Source organism: Phyllobates terribilis, unplaced genomic scaffold (genome assembly GCF_046119375.1).
Source record: "Phyllobates terribilis strain yellow unplaced genomic scaffold, ASM4611937v1 Scaffold_9__5_contigs__length_417890890, whole genome shotgun sequence".
In the NCBI taxonomy this organism is placed as follows: Eukaryota; Metazoa; Chordata; class Amphibia; order Anura; family Dendrobatidae; genus Phyllobates; species Phyllobates terribilis.
This window is the reverse complement of record NW_027362769.1, coordinates 85,709,432-85,722,473: the sequence shown is the minus strand read 5'-3', so window position 1 is coordinate 85,722,473 and position 13,042 is coordinate 85,709,432. Positions and strand designations below refer to the sequence as shown.

The 13,042-nt window shown below is 40.9% G+C and overlaps 1 long non-coding RNA gene across 1 annotated transcript in view; it reads left to right on the top strand.

Moving 5' to 3' along the window:
• The window catches only part of LOC141160837 (uncharacterized), a 67,009-nt gene extending 54,491 nt beyond the window's left edge, over nucleotides 1–12,518 (top strand). Inside the window, exon 3 of the long non-coding RNA XR_012250538.1 lies at nucleotides 12,448–12,518. This is a non-coding gene — a long non-coding RNA (uncharacterized lncRNA). The remainder of the gene's footprint in view (nucleotides 1–12,447) is intronic.
• Nucleotides 12,519–13,042: the final 524 nt, after the last annotated feature.

Below are 13,042 nucleotides of genomic sequence, written 5' to 3'. Positions count from 1 at the left end.
CAGTGCGCTAGGCTGGTGTTTTTTGTTATGAAGCGTATATTTTTGTAAGCCAGGCGCGCGCCCCATATTTCTATTGCTACCACTATTGGGAAGAAAAATTATTTTCAGGGCTAGATGCAGCTAAAAATTATTATTAATTTAAAAGCTGGTGGAGCTTGGTATAGATGGACTAATACAATGAGTCCCACACACTGCTAGAAGGCCAAATATTTTTTCAGAGCTAGATGCAGATAAAAATTATTTTTCATTTGCAACCTGATGGAGGTCAGTATAGATGGACTAATAGACCAAGTCCCACACACAGCTAGAAATCCAAATATTTTTTCAGAGCTAGATGCAGATAAAAATTATTTTTAATTTGCAACCTGATGGAGGTCAGTATAGATGGAGTAATAGAGAAAGTCCCACACACTGCTAGAAGGCCAAATATTTTTTCAGAGCTAGATGCAGACAAAAAATTATTTTGAATTTGCAACCTGATGGAGGTCAGTATAGATGGACTAATAGAGAAAGTCCCACACACTGCTAGAAGGCCAAATATTTTTTCAGAGCTGGATGCAGATAAAAATTATTTTTAATTTGCAACCTGATGGAGGTCAGTATAGATGGACTAATAGAGAAAGTCCCACACACTGCTAGAAGGCCAAATATTTTTTCAGAGCTGGATGCAGATAAAAATTATTTTTAATTTGCAACCTGATGGAGGTCAGTATAGATGGACTAATAGAGAAAGTCCCACACACTGCTAGAAGGCCAAATATTTTTTCAGAGCTAGATGCAGAAAAAAATTATATTCAGTTTGCAACCTGATGGAGGTCAGTATAGATGGACTAATAGAACAAGTCCCACACACAGCTAGAAGCCCAAATATTTTTTCAGAGGTAGATGCAGATAAAAATTATTTTTAATTTGCAACCTGATGGAGGTCAGTATAGATGGACTAATAGAGAAAGTCCCACACACTGCTAGAAGGCCAAATATTTTTTCAGAGCTAGATGCAGACAAAAAATTATTTTCAGTTTGCAACCTGATGGAGGTCAGTAAAGATGGACTAATAGAACAAGTCCCACACACAGCTAGAAGCCCAAATATTTTTTCAGAGGTAGATGCAGAAAAAAATTATATTCAGTTTGCAACCTGATGGAGGTCTGTATAGATGGATTAATAGAACAAGTCCCACACAAAGCTAGAAGCCCAATATTTTTTCAGAGGTAGATGCAGAAAAAAAATATATTCAGTTTGCAACCTGATGGAGGTCAGTATAGATGGACTAATAGAGAAAGTCCCACACACTGGTAGAAGGCCAAATATTTTTTCAGAGCTAGATGCAGACAAAAAATTATTTTTAATTTGCAACCTGATGGAGGTCAGTATAGATGGACTAATAGAGAAAGTCCCACACACAGCTAGTAGCCCAAATATTTTTTCAGAGGTAGATGCAGAAAAAAATTATATTCAGTTTGCAACCTGATGAAGGTCTGTATAGATGGATTAATAGAACAAGTCCCACACACTGCTAGAAGGCCAAATATTTTTTCAGAGCTAGATGCAGAAAAAAATTATATTCAGTTTGCAACCTGATGGAGGTCAGTATAGATGGACTAATAGAACAAGTCCCACACACTGCTAGAAGGCCAAATATTTTTTCAGAGCTAGATGCAGATAAAAATTATTTTTAATTTGCAACCTGATGGAGGTCAGTATAGATGGAGTAATAGAGAAAGTCCCACACACTGCTAGAAGGCCAAATATTTTTTCAGAGCTAGATGCAGACAAAAAATTATTTTGAATTTGCAACCTGATGGAGGTCAGTATAGATGGACTAATAGAGAAAGTCCCACACACAGCTAGAAGCCCAAATATTTTTTCAGAGGTAGATGCAGAAAAAAATTATATTCAGTTTGCAACCTGATGAAGGTCTGTATAGATGGATTAATAGAACAAGTCCCACACACTGCTAGAAGGCCAAATATTTTTTCAGAGCTAGATGCAGAAAAAAATTATATTCAGTTTGCAACCTGATGGAGGTCAGTATAGATGGACTAATAGAACAAGTCCCACACACTGCTAGAAGGCCAAATATTTTTTCAGAGCTAGATGCAGATAAAAATTATTTTTAATTTGCAACCTGATGGAGGTCAGTATAGATGGAGTAATAGAGAAAGTCCCACACACTGCTAGAAGGCCAAATATTTTTTCAGAGCTAGATGCAGACAAAAAATTATTTTGAATTTGCAACCTGATGGAGGTCAGTATAGATGGACTAATAGAGAAAGTCCCACACACTGCTAGAAGGCCAAATATTTTTTCAGAGCTGGATGCAGATAAAAATTATTTTTAATTTGCAACCTGATGGAGGTCAGTATAGATGGACTAATAGAGAAAGTCCCACACACTGCTAGAAGGCCAAATATTTTTTCAGAGCTGGATGCAGATAAAAATTATTTTTAATTTGCAACCTGATGGAGGTCAGTATAGATGGACTAATAGAGAAAGTCCCACACACTGCTAGAAGGCCAAATATTTTTTCAGAGCTAGATGCAGAAAAAAATTATATTCAGTTTGCAACCTGATGGAGGTCAGTATAGATGGACTAATAGAACAAGTCCCACACACAGCTAGAAGCCCAAATATTTTTTCAGAGGTAGATGCAGATAAAAATTATTTTTAATTTGCAACCTGATGGAGGTCAGTATAGATGGACTAATAGAGAAAGTCCCACACACTGCTAGAAGGCCAAATATTTTTTCAGAGCTAGATGCAGACAAAAAATTATTTTCAGTTTGCAACCTGATGGAGGTCAGTATAGATGGACTAATAGAACAAGTCCCACACACTGCTAGAAGCCCAAATATTTTTTCAGAGGTAGATGCAGAAAAAAATTATATTCAGTTTGCAACCTGATGGAGGTCTGTATAGATGGATTAATAGAACAAGTCCCACACACAGCTAGAAGCCCAATATTTTTTCAGAGGTAGATGCAGAAAAAAAATATATTCAGTTTGCAACCTGATGGAGGTCAGTATAGATGGACTAATAGAGAAAGTCCCACACACTGCTAGAAGGCCAAATATTTTTTCAGAGCTAGATGCAGACAAAAAATTATTTTTAATTTGCAACCTGATGGAGGTCAGTATAGATGGACTAATAGAGAAAGTCCCACACACAGCTAGAAGCCCAAATATTTTTTCAGAGGTAGATGCAGAAAAAAATTATATTCAGTTTGCAACCTGATGTAGGTCAGTATAGATGGACTAATAGAACAAGTCCCACACACAGCTAGAAGCCCAAATATTTTTTCAGAGGTAGATGCAGATAAAAATTATTTTTAATTTGCAACCTGATGGAGGTCAGTATAGATGGACTAATAGAACAAGTCCCACACACAGCTAGAAGCCCAAATACTTTTTCAGAGGTAGATGCAGAAAAAAATTATATTCAGTTTGCAACCTGATGGAGGTCTGTATAGATGGATTAATAGAACAAGTCCCACACACAGCTAGAAGCCCAATATTTTTTCAGAGGTAGATGCAGAAAAAAAATATATTCAGTTTGCAACCTGATGGAGGTCAGTATAGATGGACTAATAGAGAAAGTCCCACACACTGCTAGAAGCCCAAATATTTTTTCAGAGCTAGATGCAGAAAAAAATTATATTCAGTTTGCAACCTGATGGAGGTCAGTATAGATGGACTAATAGAATGATGCTATGCCCAAAAGATTTTACTTCACTAGGTGCAGTAAAAAAATTGGTATTCTATACACAGGTGGTATATCTTGCAACACAGATAGGCTACTCCACTGACTAACACACTCTGCAATAGGCCAAAAAGGATTGGCTTTGCTAGATTCAGCCAAATGCTGTGAAGAAAACTTGCACAGCACTGGCACAGACCTGCCTGGCAAAAACTGATAGGAACTGATGTAACCTAGTCCTGAAAAGGACTGCAATTACAATTAGTCTTTACTCCCACAATCTATCTATTTAAGAGCACAGACCTGCCTGATAAAAGTCGTAGGAAATGCTGTAACCTAGTCCTTAAAAGGACTGCAATCACAACTATTCCCTACTCCCAAGCTATCTGTAGATTTGTGCGAAAATTAGCTTGAAATTAACAAGGTATAGCGCACACAGCAACAGCGGTGCCGTCTAACACGCAGCTGCAGCAGTGAGAAAATGGTGGCGATTGGGAAAATGGCTTGGTCTTATAGGGCAAGGACATGTGACATACACTGCCAATGACACATGCCCTTGCTTGTGTGAAAAAAGCACTTCGCTCCATGTGTGCGCTGCTGATAGGCTGACAGATTGCACCTCCCCACTGTAAATGCGGGAAAGAGATAAAAAAATGGAGATCTTCATTATTCCTGCAGAGATCCATCCCCTGCCCCTCCCCCCACCCCGCTGTACACTCAAACTGCGTATTAACATTAATTTTCATCATTACTGAGAAAAAATCCAGTTATGATTTTGGTGCACGAACAGTTATCGAACATAACCTCGAACAGCCGAATTTTTCTCAAATCGTTCGTGTTCGCCGAACGGCTCGAACACCGCCCAAAACAGCTCGAATTTGAGATTGGCGAACAGTTCGAGTAGAACAACGCTCATCTCTAATCCTGAGTAGAAAGGTATCAAAACCAAATAAAGCTGATTGGAATGCCGTAAAGAGAATAATGCGTTATTTGAAAGGAATATGAAAAGAACTGGCCATATACATAATATTAGACGAACCATAGTGCAGAGACAAGGTGTCAAGCACCAGGTTCGTGTTGCCTACTCATTGGTTACATGCAAGGAAGGAGAACAAAGGAGTAATATGGCAAAGAGACAAAATCTTTATTAATAAAAATGATCAAAGTGATCAAAGTTATACAAAAATGACGAAAGCAGGGGAATGAGGGAAGAAGGTGCCAGAGACGAGGCATTCCCTGGAAATCAACGCAGGGCAGTCCAACACTTATGGGTACATATAGGTATTGATATATAAAAGATGGAATGAGACGCGCGTCCTTTACCGGCAGCACTTCCTGGGGCTCTCCTTGTATCCGCGGACTCTCCCTCACTTGTGTCAATTTATGCTGGGTGAGTAATTGTAAGGCTATGTGCACACGATGCAGAAATGCTCAGGATTTTTTCCTGAGCGTTTCTGCATCTCCCTGGCAGAAAAAAACGCATGCGGATTGTACATGCGTTTTCCTGCCAGGGACATGCGGAAATGGAGCGGCTACCCACTGACATTTCCGCATGCGGATTGACAAGCGCTTTCCAAGCGATTAGCATCACTTGGAAAGTGCTTGTGACAACTAGGTCACACTGTATAAATCCATGCAAACGGCATGGATTTATATAGTGTGACCCGAGAGAGTGGTAAAAATAAAAAATAATGTATACTTTACCCTCCGATGGCCCCCGTGTCCCGCTCACTCCGTTCTCCCTTGTCGGCAACAGTGATTTGAAAGACCTGCCGACGTCAGCGTCACGTGACCTGTCACATGACTCTGACGTCAGCGCAGGTCCTTCAACTCACTGCAAAGTGCCGGGAACCAAGCAGGAGCGGTGCGCGGGCCGACAGAAGGTAAATATACATTTATTTTTTATTTTATTCTTTTTTTACAGATTTTTTAATGGTACCTGGGTGTGGGTGAGACTCTCCTCTCCTCCACACCCGGGTACCATCTGCACATTAGAACGCGTGGATTACGCATCTATATATACAGTGATGCGTAATCCATGCGGTCTAATGCAAGTCAATGGTGGCGAAGACGCAGCACTTCTGCAAAATAATTGGTAGTGCTGCGTTTTTTTCCGCAATGATAATCCGCAGCAGAAATTTCCGCAGCATGTGCAGAGCACATGCGGATTATCATTGGGGAACATTGCTGCCCTTCTACCATGCGGTTTTAATGCATTTTTAATGCGTTTCCGCAGCTGCAAAAACGCTGCGGAAGCGCATTAAAAACGCATCGTGTGCACACAGCATAATCATTTTTTGGGTACCTATTGGACATTGCATCCTATGCTAATATGGTGTAGTATATTTATATACCTAACTTAAGACTTGGACTTCATCTCGGTTACTATTTATTACCTGCAATTTGCATATGATATTGACTTATTCTCATTTATACCGAGGTGATTTCTGTCTTATAATGGGGTAATTTCCCCATTTGGCGGCACATCTATACTCCTTTCATATATTTATCCATATATTTATATCTCATTCCATCTTTTATATATCAATACCTATATGTACCCATAAGTGTTGGACTGCCCTGCGTTGATTTCCAGGGAATGCCTCGTCTCTGGCACCTTCTTCCCTCATTCCCCTGCTTTTGTCATTTTTATATAACTTTTATCACTTTGTTATTTGAAAGGAACTAGCAATGTTAAGCTGAAATTACCCACAAGTGATAATTGCATTTTAACAGAATATGTTGAGGCAGATTGGGCTGGAGATCCAGCTGACAGAAGATCTACCAGTGGACATATTTTTTTTCTCTCAGGTGGACCAATAAGTTGGACAAGTAAGAAACAGTCAATTGTGACACTGTCTTCAACAGAAGCAGAATATGTTGCCGCAGCACATGCGAGTCAAGAAGTACTGTGGTTAAGACAATTGTTGACAGAATTAGGGCAACCACATTTGGAACCAACAAAACTGAAAGAGGACAATCAAGGATGTCTTGTTCTTGCTCAGATGTAAAGAGTCAATCCAAGAACCAAGCATATTGATGTGAAATATCATTTCTTGAGAGATCATCAGGAACAAGGAGTCTTGAAGTTAGAGTATTGTCCTAATGAAGAAATGACAGCAGACATCTTCACGAAGGCGTTGAATGCTGATAAACACCAGAGACTAATAAAAAAGTTGGGTTTGATTGAATAAGTCCTTACTGTTGAGAAAGGGTGTTGGCATATGCAACAGATTAGGACTTATTATAAGTGAAAGGAGAACTTTATACTAACCTGACAGCAGATGGCGATAGTGTGTAAAGTTATATGCTTGCTGTAATGTGGGGGAGGAAAGCTCTCAATTGTTGGTTGTTTTTACTTCCTGTGTTTCTCTCTTTCCTGAATGTGTTATGTCAGCAGCACACGGACTATGTGAGACTGAATTGTATCTTATGTTTAACCAGTATGAAGTAAATACTGTTTACTCAAGATATCTTGCTGATTGAAGGTCTCGTAAGTACAGTGGTGACTGTAAGAAGATGCACTCTGCGACAGGTAGTCATGGGCGAGGGGCTGCTGTTCTCCCACACCCTGGCACCCAACAAGTAGATAATGTCCCATCTCTCTGGAGGTGTGTGTGTACATGACTCGCCCCCTGGGCCGTGGGGCACTCGGAACCGGGCTTCAGGGCAATGCTGAGCGTAGTAGTGGCGACCCGGTTCCGTGGCTCAGGGTGGTCAGACCAGTGGTAGTCTGCTATATGCTGTAGGTAATGTCCGACTACGCCACCCGTGGATTGCGGTCAGGGCTAACCGCCGCTGCAGTGCAGACCGCTGGGGCTGATATAAATGTGCAGCACTGAATAGTTCAACTCCCCACGGGAGGAGTATGGCCCCAGGGCAGTATATATAATGGATGATGGAGGGGATGATTCCGACCGCGATAGCCAGGAAACGGAGGCCTCTTAAACAGTTCAGGGTCTTTATTAGGACAGGTAAAATGACCCAGAAACAGGCCCGGCTAGGAGGGGGCCTGGATGTCTGAGAACAAGTGGGAAACTGGCCCTGGTCAGGGTGAGGGTGTAGGCCTACCGTGTTCCCTGTGCTCCTTCTGGCTATTTCCCTCCTTGTAGTGTAACAGCCCACGTTCCCGAGCTCACCGTGTCCTCTCGCCCGTATGGTTTGCAACTTGGGTCCCTTTCTACTCCCGGCCTGGTACGGCTTTGCTGGTCCCTTCTGCTGTGGCGGAGCCTCCGGGCTTCTTAGGCCAAGGAACATACAGTCCCCTGCGGACTGGTTATCTGCTGTAGGACGTGGAATCCTCACAGCCTCAGACACCAAAGTCTGGTAGATTAGTTTCTTTATCTGCCAGGACAGGCTCACTTCGCCTTTTGTCAATGGCTCGTGGCTCTCCTACTGCCACACGTCCTCTTAGGCTGCAACACAACTGTCTGTCCCAGCTCTGGGACACCTCTCAATCCAGAGACAGGTTGTCTAGTTCTCTCTAACCCTGCCCCCAGCTCCAGCTTTTATAGGGGCAGCCTGCTCCCCCTACTGGTCTGGGACAGGAGTTGTTGCATGCTAATGGTCCTTGACTAGAGGACCTCCCCCTTGCTCTCAGACACAGCTTTATTATATTTGTGGCATCCAGGCCAGGGTGACACATACATGATAACATTCACGTCTTGGCTGGTAGCCTTCGCTGACTCCTCCATTCCAGTCCCAGGATCAGCCACACATTGCACAGGAGACACTGGTTTCTTTTCCAACAAATGAACTTTACTGAACAATGCAAACTCCATCTAATTCACAGCATAGTACAATGTTACAGTTGTTTCCGTTTAAGCCTTAGTTATCCCTCTCTGATCTGGCACCCCTGGAATACTCTATCCAGCTCCGCAGCTCCCATCGATTCCAACCTGCCTTTCTGACACGATTTCCTGTCCGACTTCCCCTTCTGGAAGATGAATAAGGCACTCACTTCTGTACCTAATTTGGGACCTAGGCCCTGGAAGTCCCAGGAAGGATCGCTGAAGTTAGTGGCGACCGTCCGCATGCTACCCCCAAAAGATCGTACTCTTTCTGTGCTTCTCAGCTCACTGGCCTAATTATGTCTTCACCATCTCATCTCATCACTAACTATAAACAGGAAATGCTTAAATGCTTTCCCTTATAACTACCCTTGCCCCTCCCAAACTTGGGCTGCTCTGATCTATATTAACTCTTTCTTTGCTATGCATAACTATTCCTGATCCTATTGTGCCCTCCACTGCACTTCCCCATTCCTATCTATATGCAATACCACATTATAACATTGTCATAATACATTCAAATCATCCACATATAAAATAGCTATAAAACTGTACATACTTTGTTATTTACATTATTATTCATAAACCGTTCAACACACTTAAAATACCCAAAAACAAAATCAGATTTAGTAAAGAAAGAGGAATTGCACGCTTGTTCTGGGCATAATCTTACATAGGCTTAATCTGCAGGTAACTTGCACTAAAATTGTGTAAGACTGCTTTACTGGAGCAGCAGCAACAGGGAAAAATTAACTTATATCGTCTCTGCAGCTGCTCACTTTCAGTCATCGGGGTGGTGCAGGGAATGTTTACAGACATCGCTCACTACACAGTTAGAGCGCTGTGGAAGCTTGATTGGCTGCCAGCTCTACAGTGTGTGTGTGCAAGCTGTCAATCAAGGTGCAGGGGAGTGATCACAGCGCGCTCACTGTGTAGTGAGCAGTGACTGTTACCACCCTGATGACAGGAAACGAGCGCCAGCAGGGAGGATATACCTTCATTTTCTACCTGTAGCATTTTAACGCTATTTACCTGCAGATTAACCTACTATCTGCAGGTACAGAGAGGAAATAAAGTATTTAGTCAGCCACCAATTGGGAAAGTTCTATCACTTAAAAAGATGAGAGAGGCCTGTAATTGACATCATAGGTAGACCTCAACTATGAGAGACAAAATGAGAAAACAAATCCTGAAAACCACATTGTTTGGTTTGGAAAGAAATGTTTTTCAAATTTTGGTGGAAAATAAGTATAAGTAAGTAATTACAAACAAGCAAGATTTCTGGCTCTCACAGACCTGTAACTTCTTCTTTAGGAGGCTCCTCTGTCCTCCACTCATTACCTGTAGTACTGGCACCTGTTTGAACTTGTTATCAGTATAAAAGACACATGTCCGCAACCTCAAACAGTCACACTCCAAACTCCACTATAGTGAAGACAAAAGAGCTGTCGAAGGACACCAGAAACAAAATTGTAGCTCTGTACCAGCCTGGGAAGACTAAATCTGCAATAGGCGAGCAGCTTGGTGTGAAGAAATCAACTGTGGGAGCAATACTTAGAAAATGGAAGACATACAAGACCACTGAAAATCTCCCTCGATCTGGGGCTCCACACAAGATCTCACCCTGTGGGGTCAAAATGATCTCAAGAACGGTGAGCAAAAATCCCAGAACCACATGGGGGGACCTAGTGAATGACCTGCAGAGAGCTGGGACCAACATTACACAGGCTACCATCAGTAACACACTATGCCACCAGGGACTCAGATCCTGCAGTACCAGACGTGTTCCTCTGCTTAAGCCATTACATGTCCGGGCCCATCTGAAGTTTGCTAGAGAGCATTTGGATGATCCAGAAGAGTATTGGGAGAATGTCATATGGTCAGATGAAACCAAAGTAGAACTGTTTGGTAGAAACACAACTCGTCGTGTTTGGAGGAGAAAGAATGCTGAGTTGCAAAGAACACCATACCTACTGTGAAGCATGGGGGTGGCAACATCATGCTTTGGTGCTGTTTCTCTGCCAAAGGACCACGACGACTGATCTGTGTACATGAAAGAATGAATGGGGCCATGTATCGTGAGATTTTGAGTTCAAACCTCCTTCCATCAGCAAGGGCATTGAAGATGAAATGTGGCTGGGTCTTTCAGCATCACAATGATCCCAAGCACACCGCCAGGGCAACGAAGGAGTGGCTTCGTAAGAAGCATTTCAAGGTCCTGGAGTGGACTAGCCAGTCTCCAGATCTAAACCCTATAGAAAACCTTTGGAGGGAATTGAAAGTTTGTGTTGCCCAGCGACAGCCCCAAAACATCACTGCTCTAGAGGAGATCTGCATGGAGGAATGGGCCAACATACCAGCAACAGCGTGTGCCAACCTTGTGAAGAATTACAGAAAACGTTTGACCTCTGTCATTGCCAATAAAGGATATATAACAAAGTATTGAGATGAACTTTTGTAATTGACCAAATACTTATTTTCCACCAAAATTTCTTTCCAAATCAGACAATGTGATTTTCAGGATTTGCTTTCTCATTTTGTCTCTCATAGTTGAGGTCTACCTATGATGTCAATTACAGGCCGACCTCATCTTTTAAGTGGGAGAACTTGCACAATTGGTGGCTGACTAAATACTTTTTTTCCCTAATGTAAATAGCGTTTCTATAGGATATACATAGCTATATGCCTATGTTAATGGAAAAAACAAAAAGTTATCCTTTTCACAAAAGGGGGAGGAAAAAAGGAACACAGAAAAAAATGAAAATAATCATAAAAAGAAGGTTGGGTGGGATGTTAATAAACTGTAAATTGGAAAGTTTTTTGTTTTTGCAAGTACTATAAAAATTATATCCATTTAGGAAGATGGGAATAACCCTTTAATTAATTGTAGGGCACAAAATGTCTGGCACATTTGTTTTCCGGAGGCACAGTGTAGAGTATACTTTTATTCATGGGGCACAGTGAGTTCATATTTCTATTCATGGTGCACAGTGCAGGGTACTTACTTACATTCAATGGTATAGCTTGGGCATTTTGATTTTTTTTAAAAAAGGGCATAGTTTATTATTACATCTTTTTTTAAGTGGGTGTTTTTTTAATCAAGGGGCAGCGTTGGACATAATTGCTTTAAGAGGCGGAGTGTCGGCAGCTGGCATTTTAGTAATCAGGGTTGTGCAGTGTGGTATAATTAGTATTCATGAGGTAGATTGTGGATCACTCATTTATCCAGGGGGCACAGTTTGGGCATATTTTTTTTAAATTGAAGGACAAGGTGTGATCATTTTTTTCAAAGTTATGGCAGATCATAAAGTGTATCATATTTTTCAGACCTGCCCCATGGTGTTGAGAGGAAGAACTTGTCCAAGGTCACTGACCAATGTCTAATATTTCTACACGTTTCAACTTTTGTGTAAGCGGAATAACATCCAGTTGTTAAACTAATAAGGTTAGCCCCTAGTTTTAGAATTTTAAAGTATGTAAATTGTCTCTTCATAGAGGAAGAGGACTTGAATTCTAGTGCCACCTATTGGAAGTAGCAATCCTACAAGTCACTATTGACCCTTTACGAGCCTTGTCATATGATTTAGGGTTAAATTGAGATTCTGGTTTTGCTTTTATCCCAAGTCATATGGCATAAAGTCATAAAGGGTCACTATTGACTTTTAGGATTGCTACTTCCAATAGGTGGCACTAGAGTTCAAGTGCTCTTCCTCTCTGGAGAGAAAATTTGCATATTTAATTATCCATGGCATGTAAGTCTCCTTATACTAGCATGTCAGGTATGTCCCTCTCCACAAGGAGAAATGTTACCGATTAGACCATAATTTTAAAGTAAAATTCAGGTGGTAATGGCTTACAGTGTTTTGTAGATATTCCACATTATTTGTTGTATACCGTTTTTCATATTTTGTGAAAAATTATTTGGTGTGGGTTTCTCAGCGCAATTTTTTTTTTCTAACAGGTTCCCCAAGCAAGAAAAAAAAAGGAAACTCCTACCTAAAGTCATGGGAAGAGCCAATTAAGCAAGAACAATGATGCAAGTTTGTTTTCAAGATATATGTTAATTATATATTCTGGAAAGTAAAGTGTGTATAATGTAATGTAGAAAGGGGACCAAAACTTTTTTTTTCTAGAATTATAAAATGAATATTAAGGATCACTTAATGATAAGGGTTAATGTTATCTACCAGAGTTTGGGAAACAATGTAAAGTACTAATGTCCTGTCATTTTGAGAGTAAACTTAATTATCTTCCATTATTTTTTTTTATTTTTTAATTTCTTCCTGACACAGTTATTAAAAGAGAACTTCAGGACCTGTGAATTGGGGTCAAATGCACGCCTGCAGATAATCACCCCTATAATATGTAGACGTGGAACATCAAAGAGGAGCTGACCGTGCAAGTTGGTTTTGAAATATGATCACATCATAATACCGTAGATCGTTGTAGGTCTTGTAACGTGAAAAATGAGGTATTAATCACAGCATGTTGGGGGACTAAGGAAATTTAAAATGACTTTTTACGCTCAGGGTAAAACTGTGGATTCAATTCATTAG